The sequence below is a fragment of the Pristis pectinata genome, chromosome 7 (assembly GCF_009764475.1).
Source record: "Pristis pectinata isolate sPriPec2 chromosome 7, sPriPec2.1.pri, whole genome shotgun sequence".
Taxonomy (NCBI): Eukaryota; Metazoa; Chordata; class Chondrichthyes; order Rhinopristiformes; family Pristidae; genus Pristis; species Pristis pectinata.
Window position 1 is genome coordinate 49,969,262 of NC_067411.1, and position 24,515 is coordinate 49,993,776.

Consider the following 24,515-nt stretch of genomic DNA (forward strand, 5'->3'; position numbering starts at 1 on the left):
CATAATTAAGAATAACAAGAAATTGTTTTTCTAACAATAAGTGCAGCATTCATAGTCAATTCAAGTCCTTTAATGTGCATACTTTGATCTTTTCATTAGATTAGTTCCCAATGCTAGAGATCAGGATTTATTTCAGGATTTCTTTCTTTCATGAAGGGGTTTTAAGTTTCAGATGAAATATTTAACACAGCAAGTAGGTTTCTGAATAAACACATTGAGAAAGAGCTGCATCAAGTGACTAAAGTTTGATGAAGGTGAGTGACATCTAAATTTGTCAACACTTACAATTTACGTTGCATCACACTGCCAGATTTTGTCCATCATTCTGTCTCTCCCCACCATTGACTCCATCTCACCCACTAACAAAGGCAATGAGGGTGGTGGTTGGGAGCAAGTGTGGTGGGAGTAGAGGTGCAGTTGGGATGATGGGGGGAGGAGTTTGGGTTAGGGATGGGATTGAATTGGGATGAGTGGAGAGGGGTGCAGAGTGGGTTTAGGTTGGACTGGAAAAATGGTGTGAGGTGGGGTTGGATTTGGGTTGTTGGTATGATTGGGATGGCACATGAGCGAGGTGAGGTGCAGGGTGGGGTTGGGTTGGAATGGGGATTATTTGGGGCAAAGAATGATTTGGGTTCGGATTGGAGATGGGATGTGAGGAGGGGTTGGGTTTGGGTTGTGGGGATGGTTGGAGTGGTGAAGGAGTGGGGTGGGGGGCAGTGTAGGTTTGGGTTGAGATGGGATTTGGACAGGATGGACATTATGGATGGGTGTGACTATGTAATGTGAGGAGGGTCGATGGAAAGCTGATCTGCCTAGGTCCTGTTGCTTCTGTCTGACTGTTCACTGCCAAGATGTTTGGGACACTTGTTACTTTGAGCATTAGGCAGGGATCCACAACATCTTGTAGATTTTGATAACAGTCATATCATTTGCACACAGCATAATGCTGCATTTGAACAAAATAACATCTCAAAACAAAAACCTAAAATTCCACCCAGGGGAAAAATACACTAATAAAAGAACATAGGAAATAGAAGCAAGAGTAGACCATCTGACCCTTTGAGCCTACTCGATGCCACTTTCCTGCACTAACCCCATAAACCTCGAGTTCCTTAATATTGAAAAATCTATCGGTCTCTATCTTGAATCTACTCAGCAACTGAACTTTCATGACCCTTGTGGATAGGGAATTCTAAAGGTTCACCATCCTCTAGGTGAAGAAATTACTTCTCATCTTTGTGTTCAAATCCAGAGATCCCTTAAAAGGTTCAGGTTCATAGTTCCCTGAAAGTGGCAACACAGGCAGAGAGGGTGGTGAAGAATGCATATGGAATGCTTGCCTTCATAGATATGGGATGTTGCGCGGCAACTTTATAAAACACTGGTTAAACCACACTTGGAGTATTGTCTGCAGTTATGGTCGCTACATGATAGGAAGGATGTGGTTGCACTGGAGAGAATGCAGAGGAGATTCACCAGGATGTTGGCTGGATTGGAGAATTTTAGTTATGGAGCAAGATTGGATAGGCTGGGATTGGTTTCCCTGGAGTGAAGGAGACTGAGGGGTGACCTGATAAGGGTGTACAAAATTACAGGAGCCGTATATACAGGGTAGATAGTCTTTTTCCCATGGCAAAGGTAGTAAAAACAAGAGGACATAGGTTTGAGGTGGGAGAAAGGAGTTCTGAGGGAAAGTAGTTGATATCTGGAACTTGCTGCCAGAGGAGATGGTAGAATCAAATACAATCACTATGTTTTAGAGACATTTCAACAGACACTTAAACGGCAAGGCATAGAAGGATATGGGCTTAATGCAGTCAAATGGGATTAGTGCAGATGGGCAAAATGATCATGTGGACTGAAAGGCTTGTTCCTGTGCTGTGCAACTCTCTGACTCTATCTCCATCTTGAATGGCTGACCCCTCATCTTAAGGCTCTGATCCCTGGTTCATGATACCCATTCGGGGGAATCACCATGCCTGCATCTACCTCATCAAGCCCCATAAGAATTTTGTTGTATCATTGAGAATACCTCATTCTTGCAAATTCAAGAGATACTGGAGACAGTCTACTTAAACTTTCCTCATAAGACAAACCCACCAACAACACAAGAAATCTACTTCAGAGATGCAAATTATCTCCAGCTGGAGGCCCAAAGATAGATGCCAGTGTAATAGGGTGGCAGGGCACTTCACAAAGGTAATCATTAATTCTATTGGGTGAATGGGGTGAAGGTCATCCAGTAGAAGAAACCTGACTTTGAATTCCTGGAACCAGTTTGTTAGTGGAACCTAACCAAATAATACATTAATCTAGAAATAATTACAGATGTATTTAGTCAAAGGTTTTGAATGAGAGCTCATAAAGATACTGTGAAATATATCACGTTGGATGCTGGCTACAGGAGGCATGGAGAGTCTCTGGGATCAAAGACCTTAGAGTCATAGAGTCAGTGGATATAGAAACAGATCCTTCAGCACATCGAGTCCACGTCACCATTGAGCACTATTCCTATGCTAATCCTATACTAAACCCATTTCATTATTCCATCAATGTACCCCAAAATTTCATCGCTCAGCTGCACAACAGGACCAATTAACTTACAATCTTGCAGAACTTTGGGATGTGGGAGAAAACCAGGGGTAAATCACAACAGTCACAGGGAGAACATGCAGATAACACTGGAAGTCAGCAGTGAACCCAGGTCACTGGAAGTATGAGGCAGCAGTTCTATGAGATGCATCAGAGTGCCACGTACTTTTCAACAGCTGCACTCATCGTGCTGGGTGGGTAAAGATAATTGAGTGAAAATTGGGATAGAGATTCCAAATATTCCCATTAAAAAGTCAGCAGTGAAGTAGCTTGTGCCAGTGACAAGGCCACAATCCAGACACAGCTTCCCACAAGTAAAGAACACACAAACTATTTACATGGCTGTTAATCAACTAACTCAATGAGCTGAATGGCCTTCTAGACCATGAGGAAATATGGAAGTATATGGAAAAGAATTGGCAGATCTACCTGACTTGTGGCAAATGGCACAGTAGGGAAAGCCCAAAGACCAGGGCACGATTGGTGTGTGATTCTTGCAGAGACCAGAGTCAGATCTCAGGAGAATGTCTCTATGCCAAGGCCTGGGTCTTCTCCAGGAGGTGGCCCAACTTCCAACTGTGTATCTGACTAAATGATACAAGGCCAATCTCCGCCAACAAGTTGTGTCACTCAGAAATGGGATCTACTGACGTGGATAAAGATGCAGACGGCTAAAGGTTATTAAAACACATTTTCCTAGAACCTCAGTCACATAATAGGACTTTTAGCTCCAGAATTCTGGCCAATTACTTTCACAAATGAGTCACCTTTGCAAACCTGACCCAACTTTCACTTCAGGGTTGCATGGGATGACGTCACAGCATTCTCTGTGCAATGTTCCTTTTAGAGTATTGTAGAGGAACGTGGATCATGTTGTCCTGGGAGTATCTGTCACAGGGCAGTCTGTGGTCAGTATGGCCATAGTAATGCAGCACTGGAGTAACTCACCTGCGAGGTCAGTGAATTATGTTTTTTTATCATTCATTTTCAGGATCTGAGTATCACTGACAAGACCAGCATTTATGACCCATCTTTAATTGCTCTTCATAAGGTGAGGGTGGGCCACCTCCTTGAACTACTGCAGTCCTTCATCCCTCAGGCTCACCTGTGTCCCATGGCCCTGCACTCAGATCTCAAGTCTACTGCACCATGTAACATATCAATGCTTCTGGAAATGTGTAACCCCGGCCACTTAGACCCAAGACGTTGGGCCTTGGGTGCATGATCTGAGGAAGGGCTAAATACCTGACCAGTTGCAGATCCCAGCTGCTGTGCCCATCCAGCATACTCTTTAGGGCGTACTAGAATTTCTGTTGAAGGTCTTTCCAGAAAATTGCTTTCCTGGTTGAGAGGATTCATACACTGTGCTTCCTATCATTTTGCTCTGAAGTCATTTTCACCAGCTGTTGAATTCAAGACCCTGCAGCCAACAGGTGGACTCATAGCCTACTGAATAGTGAGGAATGAGCCACAGACTGGGTTTCTCTCTATCGTATTTCCTCACCCTCAGATATCATTGGGAAAGAAAGACGTTGGGGATGCATAATAACTTTCCAGCTACAAAAGACAAGATCTGGTGAATGTAATTTTAGGTGGTTACTGATGAATGTGCCATACCAGAAGCTGCAACATCTGTCAAAGACTGACACCAGCTTCACCAAGGGCAGAATGATCAGCAATGTCAATATTCACACCTTGTCAAATATGAACTTTGCAATTTGTACATGGATCAATCTATACAGAAATATTCAAAACAATTTTGAAATAAAACTTTTGTTCAAGAAACAAATTACATTGAATCAACACAATGATTTGAACCCTGCAGACTGCAGGTAGTGCAATCTAATGTATTTAAAAAAACACAAGGTTACCTGTAGAGATTTTAACTACACACTCCTCCAAATAAACTCAAACACATTTTCCAAGTACATACCATAGTTTAATTGCAAACAGCAGTAGTTTCCCTTCACTGTAATGTCAGCATTCCTAGGATTACAAAAATCCTCCTCTGCACTGCTGCAGGATGGCCCATTTTTTCCACTTGTTTAACTTTTACTGAGAAACCCAGAATCAACGTGACTTTTCAGACTGGGGCTCATCTCCCTCTCTTTCTGCATTGGATCCAGTTTGGAATTAGTATACATGCCATGTCTCACAACCTGAGGGTATTTGCTGGTCTTTTGTTTCATGGTTAAATTAGGACAATATAAAAGGGCAAATTATGGTATTTAAATCCATTACTTTAATTGGCTCGGAGCTGTTATTCAGAACAGATGAATAAAATCAGTTGATGTTCAATATTCATGATGCTTAGAATGATAACTTGGTTTTAATACTGAAAGGTATGCAATGAATAGGGTAAGCTGAAATGTGATCCCCAACCTTGGCATGTTAAAAGTATGCAGCTACACGCCAACACTTTATACTCTGTACTTAGGAAAGCACTCATGCATCACATGGTTCTGTTCCCCATTGGCCACTTCCAAAGCTTCAGTGAATCTTAATTACCCTCAATGCACTCTGCAGTCACAGCCATTATCTGCTTCAGTGGCTATCGGGCCATGCTGCCTTCCAATTCACTGCTCAGAGAGAGATTCAGCCTCACTTTCCCTCAGTAAATTCATAGTGTTTGACTGTACAACACAGCTCATTCATTTTATTATGAGAACAGTTCATATGAATTTTTTTTTCTCCACAGAAAATATAGTTACTTTCAGAAAATAGGAATTGTCACTGACTCAAAAATCAGAATGTCAAAGAGCCACACAACCACATCTTAAAACATTCTGTGAGGAGCTGGCTGGCATGAAGATCGAATAATACACTACTTTCATTCAACCATTCCCTTCATCAAAAGTGGCCAATTTTGTTAAGTCTAAGAGGAAAACCAATGGATGTACTATATCTAGATTTCTAGAAATCATTTGATAAGATACATCAAAAATTATTATAGCAAATAAAAGCTCATGGTGTAGGATGTAATATACAGTATTGCCATGGATAGAAGATTGGCTAACATTAAACAAAGTGCAGGCATAAATGGTTTTTCTAGTTGTTGAAATGTAATGACTTGTGTGCTACAGGGATCATTACTGGGATATTGTTGGCAAATTTGTGAATGACACAAAGATAGGTAGTTAAATAAATTGTGAAGGGAACAAAAAAGCTATAAAAGGAAATAAATGGTACACTGAGTAAGCAGAGATCTGACAAATGGAGTATAATGTGGGGAATTGTGAAATTGTTTTTTCAGAAAAAAAAGAAGCAATTATCTACATGGTGAGAGATTGCAGAGTTCTGAGATGCAGAAGGATATGGATATCCCAGTGCAAGATTTGTAAAAAGCTAGGATGTAAATATAGCAAGTAGATAGGAAGGCGATCAAAATGTTATCATCTGTTGCTGGGGAGCTTCAATACAGAGGTTATCCTTTAGTTATATTGGGTGCTGGTGACATAACATCTGGAGTAATGCAGTGTTGGTCTCCTTATTTAAGGAAAAAAATGTTAATATATTGAAAACAGTTGAGAGAAGGTTCCTAAACTGATAGATACAATCAGCAGATTATCTTTTGAGGAAACGTTGTGCAGACTGGGCTTATTTCTGCTGGAGTTTAGAACAATGAGAGGTAACTTGACTGAAACAAAAAAGATCCTCAGAAGTATAGACGGAGTGGGTGAGAAGATGTACTCTAGTTTTCTTCTACCTCCCAAAGATGTGTGGATTGGTAGGTTAATTGTCCACTGTAAATTGTGTAGGTATAGGTGAGTGCTAGAATCTGGGGGAATTGAGGAGAATGTTTGAAGAATTAAAATGGGATTCATGTAGGATTAGTATAAATGGGTTGTTGATGTGCAACATGGGTTGAAGTTTCCATGCTGCATCTCTCTATGAATCTCTGACTCTATGACTCCTACCAGGGCTGGACAGGAACGTAGAGTTAAGATCAATCATGATTCTAGTATAATGGTTAGCATAACGCTTTACAGCGCCAGCGACCCGGGTTCAATTCTGGCCACTGTCTGGAAGGAGTTTGTGCGTTCTCCCAGTGTCTGCGTGGGTTTCCTCCGTATACTCCGGTTTCCTCCCACATTCCAAAAGACGTACAGGTTAGGAAGTTGTGGGCACGTGATGTTGGTGCTGGAAGCATGGCGACACTTGCAGGCTGCCCCAAAACACTACGTAAAAAATGCATTTCACTGTGTGTTTCGATGTACATGTGACTAACAAAGATATCGATCTTAAAAGAGGAGAAGGCTCAAGAGCCCAAGTGGCTTACTCTTGCTGCTAATTCATATCTTCATCAACACAATTTGTCTTAGGATTAAACATTATGTTTCAACATACTAGCAACATACAGAACTCCAGAACTGAATCCACTTGTGCCAACACAGAATGTATTCCTTCCCATGACAATTACGGATGGTGGGGAGATCAAAGCCAGAACAGTAACTTTTGACCTTGGATCCATCGTCTAAAGGAGTTAACACAGTTGTTCAGATCAAGAATCCTCATTCACAAATATCATTCCAGATGCAAGGAGACCAGGCCTCAAGGATGACTGAATTCAACAAGAGTAAGAAACTGCCCCCAGAAGACCAGCCACAAGGCTCACATAACATGTGGGACTAGGCTGCTGCTTAGGGCTGAGCAAAGGTATTTTAGACCTGCCCTTCTTATAGCAGTGACTCCCACCTCTGACCACTCCTCAATTCATCTCCCATTCCTAACCACACATCCAATTCCCCTTTCCTTGCTGACAACTCCATAGATTCTACTCCATTTCCTAACAACTCCCTCCCAGATTCTCCTACCTTTCTGATCACTTCCTAATTCTTCTCCTGATTCACTTCTCCTTCCTGACAACACCATCCAGACTCCTCTCATGTCCCTTAACATACTTATCCTGTGTGTACTCCCCTCCTCTGCTTTCCAGCAAACATTTACCAAATCACAGAGCAAGGCTGCAAAATTTTTATGCAAGACTATTGAGTAGCAGACCAAATAGTTCTGTGCACCTATTTCAGTCCCTAAATAATCATCATAACCTGTCAACAGACAAGCTCTTCCCTCTGGTCTGTAATTGAGTACATCCACACAGAGTAGTAGACAGCACACTAAGTATAATCAGGTGGAGACACAAGAGACTGCAGATGCTGGAATATGGAGCAAACAACAATCTGCTGGAGGATCTCAGTGGGTTGAGTAGCATCTGTGGGAGGAAAGGAATTGTCGACGTTTTGGGTCAAAACCCTGTATCAGGACTCATGCAGGGTTTCAATCGAAAATGTCGACAATTCCTTTCCCCTCACAGATACTACTCAACCTGCTGAGTTCCTCCAGCAGAATGCTTGACGAACTTCACAAAATAGTGACATTTCCTCATGGTGGGAGTGACTTTACGAAGAAAATAATCCTTCATGTTGAATGGAAGTATAAACTTTGAACCCAAAGCTGAACAAAATCTAGTTTACAGATCTATTTTTCATACAATACTGCTATCTTTAAAAAGAGTTACATGGAACTTGAAAGATAAGCATCTCAAGAAAAACAATTAAACCACAAGTGAATGCCAAATACACAAGGTAGCAGTGGGTGGGGGAATGTACATGGTTGTAAACACACAGCATGATACCCCATGATACACACAGCATGATAGGGCAGGTACAGTAGTGTAGTGGTTAGGATAACGCCTTACAGCGCCAGCGACCCGGGTTCAATTCCGGCCACTGTCTGTAAGGAGTTTGTACGTTCTCCCCATGTCTGTGTGGGTTTCCTCTGGGTGCTCCGGTTTCCTCCCACATTCTAAAGACGTACGGGGTTAGGAAGTTGTGGGCATGCTATGTTGGCGCCGGAAGCGAGGTGACACTTGCGGGCTGCCCCCAGAACACTCTACGCAAAAGATGTATTTCACTGTGTGTTTCGATGTACATGTGACTAATAAAGATATCTTATCTTATCAACTATCTCACCCCCTTAGCTGTCATGTTACTGATGGCAATTTTATTGTAGTTTTCTACATCAAATATCCACTTCTTGGGAGTGTCTGGCTAAAAGTTCCAAGTGATGGTAATTAGATAATCTAAAATCCCAGGATATATCTGGTTTCAATAAGTAGATGCAGAGCAAACATTTTCACTTCAGAGGGAGAGCATAGTTAGAGGCTGCCAATCCAAGTGGGAATTCAGAGAAAACTTCTTTACCCAAAGAGGAGTGAGAATGTGAATTCAAACCCACAGGGAGTGGTTAACATGAATAGTATAGGTACTTCGAAGGGAAGGCTCGATGGACATAAGAGGGGGAAGGAAACAAGGGGTCACGCTGACCAATTTAGATGGGGAAAGGCAGGAGGTGTCTTGAATGGAGCATAAACACCAGAATGGGCTGGTTACATATGACCATACAAATTAGGAGCAGGAGTAGGTTACATGGCCCACCAAGCCTAATTTCAATAAGATAGGAGCTGATCTGAATGTAACCTTAACTCTGCATTCCCATCTACAACCAGTAACCTTTCACCGTATGGTCTGTTTCTGTACTATATATCCCAAGTAATCCTATGTAAAATCTCTAAGGAATTTGAATAATCATTTAGTGCTGAAATTACTTAGCTAGTTTTGCTTACATTTTTGTATAAATTCCATACAGTTTGAGTAATGCAGCATCTAATACAGCCCCACTAGAGGGTCACTCTAGTGGGGTTGTATTATAGATAAGATATCTTTATTAGTCACATGTACATCGAAACACACAGTGAAATGCATCTTTTGCGTAAGTGTTCTGGGGGCAGCCCCTATAGTCAGTGGGAACTTGAGGAGCAGGTGTGTAGAGAAATTGCTCATAGTTGTAAGAATAATAGTGCTGTATTCGTGGGAGATTTTAATTTCCCTGGTATTACCTGGACTACACAGAGTGTTAAGGGCCTGGACAGGGCGGAATTTGTGAAATGTGTCTGGGAAAGTTTCCTGAGTCTATATAGAGATGAACTTACTCATATGGTACAATACTGGACCTGCTTTTAGGGAATGAGATATGGCAAGAAGCAGAAGTAGCAGTCAGGGAGCATTTTGGGTCTAGTGACCATAATACTATTTGTTTTAAAATAGTGATGGAGAAGGACAGGACAGGTCCACAGGTTAGGGTCCTAAGCTGGAGCAGGGCTAATTTTGGGGGAAATTAGGCAGGATCTAGCAGTGGTCAACTGGGTGAGCCTGTTTAAACAGAAAGGAATGAATAGCAAGTGAAAGGCTTTTAAGGGTGTGATATCAAGAGTCCAGGGGCAGCATGTTCCTGTTAGGGTGAAGGGTAAACCTGCCAAGTTCAGGGAACCTTGGCTGATGAGAGATATTGAAGCTCTGGCCAAGAAAAAGAAGGAAGCATACATTGGGTTTAGGAGGTTGGGGGACAAGTGAATCCCTTGATGAATATAAAAAGATTAAGAATACTCTGAAGAGGGAAATCAGGAGCGCAAAGAGAGAGTATGAGATGGATCTGGCAGGTAAGGTTAAGGTAAATCCCTAGAGGTTGTATAGCTATATAAAGAATAAAAGGGCAGCTAGGGAGACAGTAGGTCCCCTTAGAGATCAGGAGAGTTGCTTATGTCTCAAGTTGCAGGAGATGTGTGGGATTTTTAATAAATATTTCTCCTCAGTGTTTACTGAGGGGAAAATCGTGGTTGTTCAAGAGATAGGGGAAACTAGTGAAGATGTTTTGGAGGAAATTCATATTATCAGGGAGGAAGTACTTGCTGCCTTACAGCACATTAAGGTGGATAAATCTTCAGGGACAGACCAAGTGGGACAAACTTTGTGGGAGGCTAGAGAAGAAACTGCAGAGGCCCTTGCGGAGATATTTGCTTCATCGTTAGCCACTGGTGAAGTTCCCGAAGACTGGAGTGTGGCTAATGTTGTTCCATTGTTTAAGAGGGGTAGCAAGGACAAGCCAGGGAACTACAGGTTGGTCAGCTTGACATCGGTAATGGCTAAGTTACTGGAGGGAATTCTGAGGGACAGGATCTACCAGCATTTGGATAGACAGAATCTGATTAGGAGGAGTCAGCATGGCTTTGTGCATGGAAAGTCATGCTTGACAAATCTTTTAGAGTTTTTTTGAAGAGGTAACCAAAAAGCTAGATAAGGGTAGAGCAGTGGATGTTGTCTATTTGGAATTTAGCAAGGCCTTTGACAAGGTCCCACAGGATAGGCTGGTCTGGAAGGTTAGCTCCCATGGGATGCAGAGAGAGCGAATTAGGTGGATTCAAAATTGGCTTGGAGGTAGGAAGCAGAAGTTGGTGGTTGAAGGTTGTTTCTCGGCATGGATGCTGGTGACTAGAGGTGTGTCACAAGGGGTCGGTGTTGGGACCCTTGTTATTTGTTATTTACATAAATGATTTGGATGCGAATGGTCAAGGCTTGATCTGTAATTTTGTGGATGACACAAAATTAGGAGGTATTGTTGATAGTGAAGAAGGTCATCACAGATCTTGATCAGTTAGGGAAGTGGGCTGAGGAGTGGCAAATGGATTTCAATACAGATAAGTGTGAGGTGATGCATTTTGGAAAGTCAAATCTGCGTGGGACTTATACTATGAATGTTAGGGCAGAAGGGAGTGTAACGAAACAGAGGGACTTAGGAGTACTAGTGCATAGTTCATTGAAAGTGGCATTGCAGGTAGACCTGTGTAGGTCACCCTGTTATAGGAAAGATGTGGTTAAACTGGAAAGAGTGCAGAGATGATTTATGAGGATGTTGCCAGGACTAGAGGGCCTGAGTCATAGGAAGAAGTTGGCCAGGTTAGGTCTTTATTCCTTGGAATGTAGGAGAATGAGGGGCGACCTTGTAGAGATGTTTAAAATTATGAAAGGCACAGATAAGATGGAAGGTAATGACCTTTTTCCCAGGGCAGGGGAGTCCAAAACTAGGGGGCATAGATTTAGGGTGAGAGGGGAAAGATTTAAAAGGGACCTGAGGGGCAACTTTTTCACACAGAGGGTGGTGAGTATATGGAACGAGCTGCCAGAAGGAGTGGTTGAGGCAGGTACAATGGTATCATTTAAGAAGCACTTAAATATGTACATGGAGGGGTGGGGCTTAGAGGGATATGGGCTGAACCCTGGAAATTGGGACTAGCTAGGTGGATGGCATGGTCAGCATGGACTGTTGGGCCAAAGGGCCTTTATCCGTGCCGTAGTACTCTATGATTCTATGACTGTATCTAAAGTTCACTCACTTGGGGTTCACTTCATTATGTTGTGGTGCTGTTCACTGTATTTGGGTACACTTCTCTATGTTCTCTATACTTTTCACTGCGTTAGGTAGGGTACAGTTCACTGTGTTGGGATATAGTTCACTATGATGGGGGACAACTTTCCACCTTTGAGTACAGTTCATAGATCATAGAATGGTACAGCACCAAACACGCCATTCGGCCCACGACGTTGTGCTGATTTTGATGCCAGTTTATACTAAATGTCCCCCTCCTGTGTATCATCCATGTCCCTCCATTCCCTTCATAGTCATGTGTCTATCTAAAAGCCTCTTGAACTCCACCAAACTGCCTGCTTCCACTACTACCCCTGGTAACCCATTCCAGGCACCAACTACCCTCTGCGTAAACAATTTGCCCCTCATATCGCCTTTAAATTTCCCCCCTTTAACCTTAAAAGCATGTCCTCTGGTGTTTGACATTTCCAGCCTGGGGAAAAGATTCTGACTGTCTACTCTATCTATGCCTCCACTAATTTTAAAAACTCTCTCAGGTCTCCCCTCAGCCTCTGATACTCTAGGGAGAACAACACAAGTTTTTCCAACTTTACCTTATAGCTCATACCATCTAACCCAGGCAGCATCCTGGTAAACCTCCTCTGCACCCTTTCCACAGTCTCCACATCTTTCCTATAATGGGGCAAACCAGAACTGCACATAATAATGTGCTATGACGTTTTATACAGCTGCAGCATGACTTCCTTACTCTTATACTCAACAACCCTACCTTATACCTTCTTCACCAGCTTTATCCATCTGCATAGCCACTTTCAGTGAAATATGGACTTAGACCCACAAGATCCCTCCGTACTTCAGTGCTATAAAGGGGCCTACCATTAACTGTATTCATTTGCCCTCTCAAAGTGAAACACCTCACACTTGCCCAGATTAAACACCATCTGCCACCTCTCTGCCCATATTTGTAACTGATCTATATCCCACTGTATTCTTTGATGGTCCTTTACATTGTCGACAACTCCACCAATCTTGGTGTTATCTGCAAACTTGCTAGTCCACGCATCTACATTTTCATCCAAATCATTGATATACATCACAAACAACAGAGGTCCCAGCACCGATCCTTGTGGAACACCACTGGTCACGGACCTCCAGCCAGAATAACACCCTTCCGCCCCTACTCCCTGTCTTCTATGGCCAAGCCAGTTCCAAATCCAAACTTGCAATTCACCCTGGATCTCATGCATCTTTATATTCTGAATCAACCTACCATGTGAGACCTTGTCAAATGCTTACTAAAGCCCATGTAGGTATTATCCACTGCCTTACCGTCATCAAGCACATCAAGCATCAAACAGTCACCTCCTCAAAAAATTCAATCAAGTTTGTTAAGCATGACCTGTCCCGCACAAAGCCATGCTGACTGTCCCTAAACAGGTCATGCCTTTTCAAATACACATAAATCCTATCCCTAGGTATCCTCTCCAATATGTTCTCTACCACTGACGTGAGGCTCGATGGCCTATAGTTACCTGGATTATCCTTATTTCCCTTCTTAAACAAAGGCACAACATTTGTTACTCTCCAGTGCTCCAGGACCTCGCCTGTTGCTAGTTGACACAAAGATCTTTGTCAAAGCGCCAGCAACCTCCTCACTTGCTTCTTTCATGTTGGGGTTCAGTTCACCGTGTTGGGATACAGCTCATCATGTTAGGATACATTTTACTGTGTTGTGGTGCAGTTCATTGTGTTGCCATACAGCTCCCTCTTTTGAAGTACAACTTTCAATGTTGCAGCACAGCTCACTGTACTGGGATAGCAGTCTCATTGTGGTTAGGTACATATTGGAATACATCTCCTTGTATTGCTGTACAACTCTTTCTCGAGTACAGTTTTATGTGTCAGAACATATGAATAGGAACAGGAGAGTGGCACATAGTCCTGCCATTCAATACGATCATGGCCAATTTGTCCGAGGTCTTATTTCCTTTTCTGTGCAAGTTCCCCATAACCCATAATTGACCCAATCTTTAAAAAGTTTATCTTCCTCCTCTTCAAATACCTCCAATGATCTAGCCTCCACAACTCTCTGAGGGAGAGATTTCCAGAGATTCACCACCCTTTGTGAGAAGAAATTCCTGCACGCCTCAGTATCACGCCCTAATCTCACATCAATGTCCCCTCATTTGAGATCTTCCCTGCTATGCCGCTTGCAATTAGATCGCCTTTCATTCTTCTGAAACCCAAAGAATATAGATCTAATTTCTTTAGCTGCTTGTAATATAACAATCCTCTCATCCCAGATACTGGTATTCATTTCACTGTGTTGTGGTATGATTCAGTGTTGGAGTCCAATTCTTTGTACTGTGTTAGGGTACCATTGACTCATGTTAGAATACAACCCATGTCTTTGGGTACAGCTTATTGAGTTGGTGTATTAGTTTACTGTGTTGGGACAGTATCCCCTCAACACCAGGTGCTTTTGTTATCTCATTTTCTATGTTATGTATGAAATAACATCAGGTAACTCAATGTTTTTTTTTAAACAGGACAGACAGTCATAGGTCTTATTTTTAACATGCAAAATCTATTTTAGATAGGCCTCGAGATATGCGTGTGAAACCAGAAACCAGATGTCTGAAGCAAACTGTGTGTCAGTGTATACTGCCAGGTATCTACTTTAGAGTATAACAATATCTTCCCATGAACATGGTGTAACAGGCTCTTGGGAGTGGTTTCGAGAAAGTATGTGTGTGCACGTGCGTACCCAGAACTTACAGAGACAACAAAGGACAAAAATTACTAGTGGGACTAATTTATAGTCTCCAGGGAGAATTAATCAAAGAATAAAAATATATTGTAACAAGGGGATGGGGGAATATCAATTTTCACATGAACAGGGCAAATCAAAATGGAGAAAGGAGTTTGCTCAGTGAATTTGTAGAATGCAATGTGCAATGCTTTCTGGAACCATACATCATGGAATCAGTCTAGTTTTAACAGTCTTGGGTAATGCAAGAGGAATAGTTAGAAATTAGAAAACATTTCTCTAGGGAAACATAATCACAATACAACAAAATTTTATTTATGCAACCAGAACAATGAATTTAAATAAAGCCATTTGTGAGACTGTGAGGCTAAATGGTCTCAAAAGGTTAAGAAATTATATTAAGATCTGTGCCAACTGATAAACAATAACAAGCATATGAAGAATTTGTTCATAAAGCTCATAATTCTCAGCAAACATATATTCCATTGAGAAATAAAAGCAAAACAGAAAAGGTGATCCATCCATTGTTGACTAAGGAGTTAAGAATAGCATTAGATTAAAAGGATGGGGGTTGTAAAGTTGCCGAGAAGAGTAGCAAGCCTGAGAATTGGGAGAGGTTAAGAAGCAGCCATAAATTACCAAACCATTGCCAATGAAGGAGAAAATAGAGTGAGGGTAAATCATCAAGAAATATAAAGATATTTTAGATTTTATAGAATGATGTAAAAATGGAAAGAGCAGAAAAGAAATATAATTTTGGGCCCCTTAGAGACAGAAACAGGAGAAATTACATCAAAGTATAAACAATTAAACAAATATTTTATATTTGACTGCATTGTAGTTGGTGCAATAAACATACCAGAAATAATAGGGAATTAAGGGTCTAATGACATAGTAAAGAGAAAGTAACAGGGACATTCACGTGTATGTAACACACACACACACACACACACACACACAAAATCAGACTTTTGCAGCAGGAATACATTCCCTGGCTGATTCCTAGCCCAAAGTCTTAAAGGTTGGGATGAGCAAACTCCACAAGGAACAGTAATGAAAATGAGCATTTTCCTGCTCTGGATGTTTCAGCTCCATTCTCAGCCATGGGGCACTGTCTATTTTTATCTTAAGCATATAGAAAGCCAGATTCTAATCATAATCCCAATCCAAGTATAAAATTCTTGGCAAACTTGCAATGTATTTATTGTAGTTCTATTGTACTTACTTTGAACTACCTTTTTTCCCCTTATTTGACGTCAAAGGGGGGAAAAGCAGCAGCTATATAAATTTCCTGTTTTCTAACTAAGGCCCAATTTCTACCAGCTGACTGACTGCACAAATATCTCAACACCTTTTCAGGTAACCAAAAATACCGGGGTATTTGGAATCCTGGTTGTGATTGTTGTCTGCCAATGCTTGTCATGTGCTCCATTATTTAGTCTGGAACAATCCTAATTCCAGTCTCTGTGCAATTCCTCACCAGGAGGTAGTGGCTAGTCATAGAGCAACAGATAACACTCACTGACACATAGCCTTGCCAACCTCTTCATACATGCCCTCCGAGCATCTGTAGGACGGAGGAGCTGAGCATTCTCACCTCTGCGTAAGTTTATTAATGACTGCCTCTTGCTGCTTATTTCCAGCTGTGGAGAAGCGCACAATGCTGTAACAACCTTCTAACGTTACACCAGCAAAGTTCTCTTGGGAAATCCTGTCGGCACCGACTCAGCACCACATTATTAGCTGTCCAGGAAAAGAAGTCAAAGCGGTACCTTGATGGAGTAAGCTAGGACAGCAACAACTATGCACCTTTAATACAGTCAAGCATCCCAAAGGCACTCAGAAAGGCACAGCCCTTTCCTCTTGCAATTTGTCAGAGTTATGGATTTACCAGAAGGTCGTCCCTTCATGGAAGGAAAGGAAGGAATGAAAGAGTCCAAGAGTGCCAGCTCTCAGATTTCACCATATTTGAAGTAACAAATCATCTTTCAGTAACAATGACACTGACAGCAAAGCAGTTACAGCAAAATTACCACTTTATAAAAATCACAATTAGCAGTTAACCTTTTGCATACTTCTTGCTAAAATACTATTATATATATATAACTTGAGCGGAAAACTTACACCTAAATGCCTGCACTGCAAGTTTCAATATTTCGTTTCAAAACACCAAAAGCAGGGAACAACAAAATAAAAATAAGAGTCTATTGCCTTTCCTTTTACCAGTGCTCTCTGAAGGTGTTTGGAGGGCCGTGATTGTGAGTGGGATGTACTGGTGTGTGCACAGACCCTGCCACCCTGTGTGCAATGTACTGCTCCTCACACCACCAGACTGTCAATGCACATTAGAAAACATTTAAAGGGCAAAACACATTTACAGTTCTCAAACCTAACTACCAACAGATGCAGTTGCTTGGTAACAGTCTTATTTTTAAAGACAAATAGAAAACCTACTTAATTTTTGGAATATAAATGTGAAACTGTGCCAAGTAAGTATAATGGTTTTAATAACCTGTACACAGTACAAAAGCAGATATCAAACTTTCCAAAATATTTTACAGAAAGGGGTAAAGAATCTGGAAAAGGACCTTAAGAAACTGGAACTCAGGAATTCAGTTAGAATAACAATGACAATGTTATTTACCAGTACCATAAAGAGCAGGATCTGAAGAAAAATAGTAGCTGTTGCCCAGTGACAAGGGTCCATGTTTTGTGGGCTCGCTGGCGTCCCTGGTAACCTGAACAAACTTCACACTGCTGCTCTGTGCAATGTCACAGAGAAGGCTCCGCTAACACACTGCAGCCCTGTCTATTTGAAGCCCCATCAGCAGCCTGCTGCTTCCTGAAGAAGGGGCTGCACAATTTCTGAACTTGGAGATCCAGGAACGGCAGCTGCCCAATCAGGCTTTACCTTATCAGACATGCAAATAGAGGAAAGGGGAGGGGGAAAGAAATTCCAGAGCTGAGGCAGTGTATGAGAGCAAAGGAGTGAGAGTGTGGCTGTGTGTGAGTACTAATGTGAGAGACTCCAAGTCTGTGGGTGTGTGGCAATATTTGTTGATTGTGAATGTGAGAGTGTGTAAGGTAGTGAGTATGAGTGTCTGTGGGAAAGTGAGACAGAGAGAAAGAGGGTGAGAGTTTGTGTAACTATATGTATGTGTGAGATAGGTTGAGAGTGGTGCATTCAAGCTTGTGCATGCAAGAGCATGTTTGTGCACAAAAGAGAGTGTGTGTACCTGTGTGTGCACAAGCATGAGGGAGTGCGTGAGTGTCGGAGAGAGAGGGTGTGTGTTTGAGAGAGCTCTGTGTATGAGAGAGAGGAGGTTGTATGTCTGTGTGACAGAAAGAACAGGGAGACTGCGTCTGTGTGCAAGAGAGAGAGAGAGGTTGTCTGTGTGTGAGAGGGAGAGTGGTAGGGTATTTGTGTGCGTGGGATAGAGACAAGGGTGTGTATAAGAGAGTGTGTATGAGAGAGGGTGAGACAAAGGGTGTGTGAGAGATGGAGTGTGGTGTGTCTGTATGAGTGTGTGTGTATACAAGTGTGTGTGAGAGAGAGAGGGTGTGTGTGAAAGGGAAGATATGTGTGAGAGGGAGGGAGAGAAACAGGATGTATATAGAAAAATCAGGGGAGAGGGGAACGGGGAGAGTGACTGAGGTAGAGATAGGGAAACAGGGAGCGCATGTGATTGAGAGAGTGTCCATGTGTAAGGGAGAGTGTGATGTGAGTATTGCTGTGCTTGCCATTTGCCTACGAATGGGCTGTCATGAAGTACAAGGCAGATTAATTCCTACCTCAGCTGCAGTAACCTTTGCTCCTGCATTTCTTCTCTCATCTGCACTGCCTCTGTCAATTAAACATCACAAGTACCCTGTGTGACTACCGTCATCAGTTGGGATCCCAGCTGCTGTAGAAGTGCAGCCCAATGCACAAGCAGTAGGCAGCTGCATACAGTTCTGCTGTGCCACATTTTAACATGGGGAAATAATAAAAAGCTCTTCTGGTCAGTCTTGTTTGATAGCTTTGAGTTCTACAGCCTGACACTGGATCATGTAGCCCCCAATTTTGGGTGCTGCATAGGCCAATTTCAATTTCATGCAGAGTGGATAGCATTGGCATCCACGTCGAGATTAAACTGCACCAGGAACAAAATCGTATTGGGAATTGGTGTGTGGTATTCACGTCAGTGCGCCTGACATTTTCCCAGCGTCAAGCACATACTAAACAACTCTGTTATTTGCATAATGCCCATTTCCTGTCAGGACTGCCTTGAATTTTAGCTAAGAGCTCTGGCTGACATTCATTGTAAAACGGGAGCACATGCTGCTGGTTTGTTGATCAGGCAGCTTCCAGACTTACTGCAAGCTGCACAAAACCTCCTAAAGTCCAGAAAGTTGGCTAAAACTGACATGGAGTGTTTTACCCAGCATTGAGCTGCTGACACACACATTCCATAAGTACCTCAGTGGTGACACAGTGGGCAGCTCTCCACCACTCAGGGAGCCAGCATATGTGGGCTCAGTGGGTTCTTAACATCTAACAAAGTCCACTGCAGAGTGTTCATGCTGATACACTTAAGACACAAGGAACACAAAGTACAGAGAGTAGTTTATTCAAAGTACTTTTGCAGTTCATCTCTATATCTTTCTGTAAATATTCTTGCAGCCCAAAATGCAGTCAATCATTTGACACAATCCTTAAAGGAGGTGACAGTTTATACGTTTACTGCAGTCACTGCTGAGCACCCAGGAAGGATCAGAGATCTTGGGGCAAGAGGCACAGACATGCCCCTCTAAGAAGAGCCAACTACCTCAGAATCTTCAGAGACACCATAATCCACCAAGGCCTCTGTGATCAACAGCATCTTCACAGGCCTAGAGTTCTCCAAGGCTGCCATCACTGAGATAAGTGATATTCCATGGGAGTACCTTCAGCCATGCCTTCCTGCCTAGATTGCTCTCTCTGTGGAGGTCAAGGTCACATTGACTCTCAACCTTTTCACCACAGGATCTTTCCATGTAGCTGCAGCAGTTCTCTGCTGTGTCTCCTAATTTGCTGTTCCCCTCAGATTGGAGATATTACACAGATTATGTATTTGTGAAGAATGGTTTCATCTACACTGATTTAGCAGAGGAGAAGATGGCATCTCAGGCACTGGGATTTGCCAGTACAATATTTCTGGCTTCCCACAAATCCAGGCAGCCATTCAGGTGCTGATCGGGATCCCTGAATAAACTGAAATATTTCCTCAACAGGAATTGTTTCCATTCCATCAAAGATCAGATCACAGAATCATAGTGTTATACAGCACAGAAACAGGCCCTTCGGCCCAACTCACCCAGGCCAACCAAGATGTCCATCTGAACTAGCCCCATTTTCCCTTATCCCACTAAACCTTTTCTATCCATGTACCTGCTTAAATAACTTAATAAATCCTGTAATTGTATTTGCCTCTATAGCTTCCTCCGGCAGCTTGTTCCAGATACCCACCACACTCTGTGTGAGCAAACTTCTTCCCAGGTCCCTTCTCACCTTAAACCTCTGCCCTCTAGTTTTAGACTCCCTTACCCTGGGAAAAAGACTGTGACCATCCACCTTATCTATGCCCCTCATGATTTTATATACTTCTATAAGGTCACCAAGGCTAATCAGCCGCTCCTTATAAGTCAAGCCCTCGAGTCATGGTAATATCCTTGTGAATCTTTTCTGCACTTTTTCCACCTTAATGACATCTTTTGTACCCTTTCCATCTTAAAGTCATTGTGTGTTATGAAAATTTCTTCTTTGCCAATCCCATGCTTCCAAGAAGCATACCTGAGTCCTTCTTCCCAAGGTAATAAAGACAGGAAATGCTGCAACTATTAGCAAGTGAGGCAGCGTCTGCAGAGAGAAAAATGGTTAACCTTTCAGGTGGACAAGTTCTGATGGAAGGTCATTGAACTGACTGTTTACCTCTATCTTTCTCTCTCTTCAGATGCTGTCAGACCTGCTGAGTATTTCCAGCATTTTTATTTCTGATATTCAGGGCGTGCATTGTTTTGCTTTTGACAATATGTGTTTCTTACCTCCCATACAGTGAAGCCTGCATCCAATTGCAAGGGGCACAATAGCCATTTCTCAGTTGCAGCACGAACATATTCTACTAGCATAATTTACTGTTTCACAGTCTTTTGTGCATCGGCTCCTTGCTAAATTTCATTACATATTACCAAGGAGTAGCATTGCTAGCTGCAAATGGCTGTGTTCAGAATCAGTGAGTGGTGAGTTCCAAAAGGTCGAGAAACTCTTTGAAAATCTGTGGGGATATTAGGACGATCAGCATTTCGCATTGACACTTTCCGTCGGAAATGTCAGTTCAATTTCACTTCATCATCCATCCAAATAAAACTGACCCAAAATGTCAGTATATTACCAAAGATCCTCTTACAGATGAACCACATTAGTTACACCATAAAAGCATCAATACATTATTAATTTTAATTTCTATCCCATGCACTGGTGCCATATTTCTCATATTTATAAAGGGCATTCTTCTCTCTCCCACACTTGATTCCACATAGAATAGCAGAATTATGATGAAAGTAAGTTAGCTGCTAATTAAAACTAAAACCACAATAAAAAACAAATTTTTATTTTTATTTTAATTTTTATAGACATATTTTTATCATTCATTTCTAGGCTGTACTTCCACTTAGGTCATCATTTAAATAATAATTTTATAACTTATATCTCTTTCTGCTAATGTCTTATAATGATACTGACAAAGGACATTCAGCCCATTGGGTTCATGTGGGCTCCTGGCAAAGCTATCACATAGTCATAGAGTTGTACAGCTCAGAAAACATCCCACCTCATCCATGCTAATTGTGTCTTAGCTTAATCTGAATATCTACCCTATCTATGCCCCTCATAATTTTATAAACCTCTATAATGTTACCCCTCAGCCTCCTAGATTCCAGTGAGAATAAACCTAGCCTATCCAATCTCTCCTTGCCCCCACCCACCCCCATTTCAGGCAACATCGTGGTGAATCTCTTCTGTACTGTCTCCACATCCTTTCTGTTGTGTGGTGACCTGAACTGTACACAATACTCAAGTGCAGGCTAACCAATGTTTTACACAGCTGCAACATGACATCCTAACTCTTGGCCTCGGCCTATGAAGGCAATCGTGCCTTCCTCACTACCTTCTCCACCTGTATTGCCATTTTCAGGGAGCTAGGAATTGTACCCCAAGGTCCCTCTGTATATCAACACTCCTGGTCCCTGCCATTTACTCTATTAGTCCTATGAGTATTAGACATCCCAAAATGTATTACCTCACACTTTTCTGAATAAAATTCCATCTGCCACTACTCTGCACAACTTTCCAACTGATCTATGTTCCCTTTGTATCCATTCACAACCTTCTTCGCTATCTACTGCTCCACCAATTATTTTGGATCTCATCAGTCCCACTTCCCTTCTCCTTATTTCGCTATAACCCTGCTACTTTATTCTCCCTCACATGCCCATTAACTCTCCTTTGATTCTTTTCCACTGACCTATGCTAGCTGTAGTTTACATCAGTCAATTAACCAATTCGCCAGCAGGCCTTTGGGGTATTGGAGAAAACAGAAGCACTCCATGGAAACCAATGCAGCCACAGGGAGAACATGCAACTCCAGCACAACTCAAAGTCAGGATTGAACCCAGATTGTTGGTGCAGTGAGGTAACAGTGCTCATGTCCTCTCCTACTGAAGGTCCTAACATTATTCAGGAGGCTCATTTCCTGCAGTACCTTCACCATGTATTCATTCTCCATGGCTGAAAAATCCTGTCAAAGATTATCAATGTGCTATCCAACCAGCAATGAATTGAGGCCACACAGTGGATAAGTAGTAAAAAAAAAACACCTTGAACTAAAATCTTCTCCACTGATGGCATAGGGAGTTTATTCAGTGAATGATTGAGAGCAATCTGTAGGATTTCTCACTTCTGCTGGGGGTCTGTTAAATTTAGTAATGCATCTTAGGTTGTTTATAAAATGCATGCAGAGGAAATATAGCAACAATATTTAAGTAATTTTTCTTAAAAATGTAACATTTAGACTGCCACTTTGACAAACCTTTTTTATAAAACGGAATTGAAAACTCCAATTGAGATTCTTGTCTGCTCCCCTCTCGTGTAAACAATGTATTGTTTACGATACCCAGATATTCTCCCACTTGGGTCAATTTGTCCCAGTAATGTTGGTTTTACTATCTTTCCCCATAGCAGAATTTTCTAAAACTAGGAGATGCAGATTTAGGGTAAGAAGTAAGAGACTTAGAAGGGATCTGAGGAAGAACTTTTTCATCCAGAGGGTGGTTAGAATCTGGAACACACTGACTGAATAGGCGATGGTGGCGGCTGCTCTCCCAACATTTAAGAAATATCTCGATGAGCACTTGAATTGCCAAGGCATAGAAGGCTGATAAATGGGATTAGATCAATATTTGATAGTCAACATGAACATGGAGGGCCAAGGGACCCGTTTCTGTGCTGTATTTCTCTATGACCCTGTGATTCTATGAGTTGATACATAAAATGAATATAGGACTCACAGACACTTTCACAGATGGGGCAAGAGGTGGCTAAAGGAGCAAATGAGTGGATAGTTGGTAAATTGGTGACGTTGCAGCTCTATAGAACTCTGGTCAGACCACACTTGGAGTATCGTCTTCAGTTCTGGTCACCTCATTATAGGAAGGACTGGAAGCTTTAGAGAGGGTGCAGAGGACATTTACCAGGATGCTGCCTGGATTGGAAAACATGTCTTATGAGGATAGGCTGAGCGAGCTAGGGTTTTTCTCTTTGGAGAGAAGGAGGATGAGTGGTGACTTGATAGAGGTGTACAAGATGATAGGAGGCATAGATCGAGTGGACAGTCAGAGACTTTTTCCCAGGGCGACAATGGCTAACACGAGGGGACATAATTTTAAGGTGATTGGAAGAAGGTATAAAGGGGATGTCAGGGGTAAGTTTTTTTTACACAGAGAGTGGTGGGTGCGTGGAACGCACTGCTGGCAGAGGTTGTGGGGGCAGATACATTAGGGACATTTAAGAGACTCTTAGATAGACATGTGAATGATGGAGAAATGGGGGGCTACGTGGGAGGGAAGGGTTAGATAGATCTTAGAGCAGGATAAGATTTCAGCACAACATAGTGGGCCAAAGGGCCTGTACTGTGCTCCTTCTGCTACTTTGTGTTTCTGTGTGTTCCTAATGCACACTCAAGGTTCTCAGTACTATCTTTCTTCACTTTGAACAGTCACGGGCCAGAAATTCCCAGGAGTTATTGGGGATGTTACACTTCTTCAAGGAGACTGTGAGCACATCCTTGAAACTTTTTTTGCAGTTCATCTATTAATCTCTTCCTGTTTCGGGACTCTGACATAGGGCATGCAGATGATGGCCTACTCAAAGTAGCCGTCTGAGTATAATGAGGGCCTCAGTACTGGGGATGTTAACCTGAGAGCGGATGGTGACAGTGGTTTACTTATCCTTCAATTGAATCTAGAGGATTTTGCAGAGATAGTGTTAGAAGCATTTTCCCAATGCTTTGCGATCCACTGTTGAAAGGAACAGCAGGGGTTCTGAATTTGGGTGTGTGGATAGGAACAATACACAGTCCTAATTGCTGCTATTAAACATCGTGTAACTACAGCCATGGATCAAACCTGTACTTTCAGCACTGGGTGACATCTGATCTCAGCAAAGAAAATGTGAATTGCCAGTGAGTTGAAATTGATTTGGTCATTGAAACCTTTGTGACAATTCACAACTGAGTGAGCTACTTTATGAACAATAATCTCTTGTACCATTATATTTTTGTAAGCATTATAAATAAATGATCTCTATTTATGTAACTAGTCATGGCATTTCTTGACAAAATAAAAGATCACTTTTAGT

The 24,515-nt window shown here is 42.1% G+C and overlaps 1 protein-coding gene across 5 annotated transcripts in view; it reads right to left on the bottom strand.

Annotated features, from left to right (window-relative positions):
• The window catches only part of LOC127572812 (ADAMTS-like protein 1), a 480,850-nt gene that overhangs the window by 203,721 nt on the left and 252,614 nt on the right, over positions 1-24,515 (bottom strand). The window lies entirely within an intron of this gene.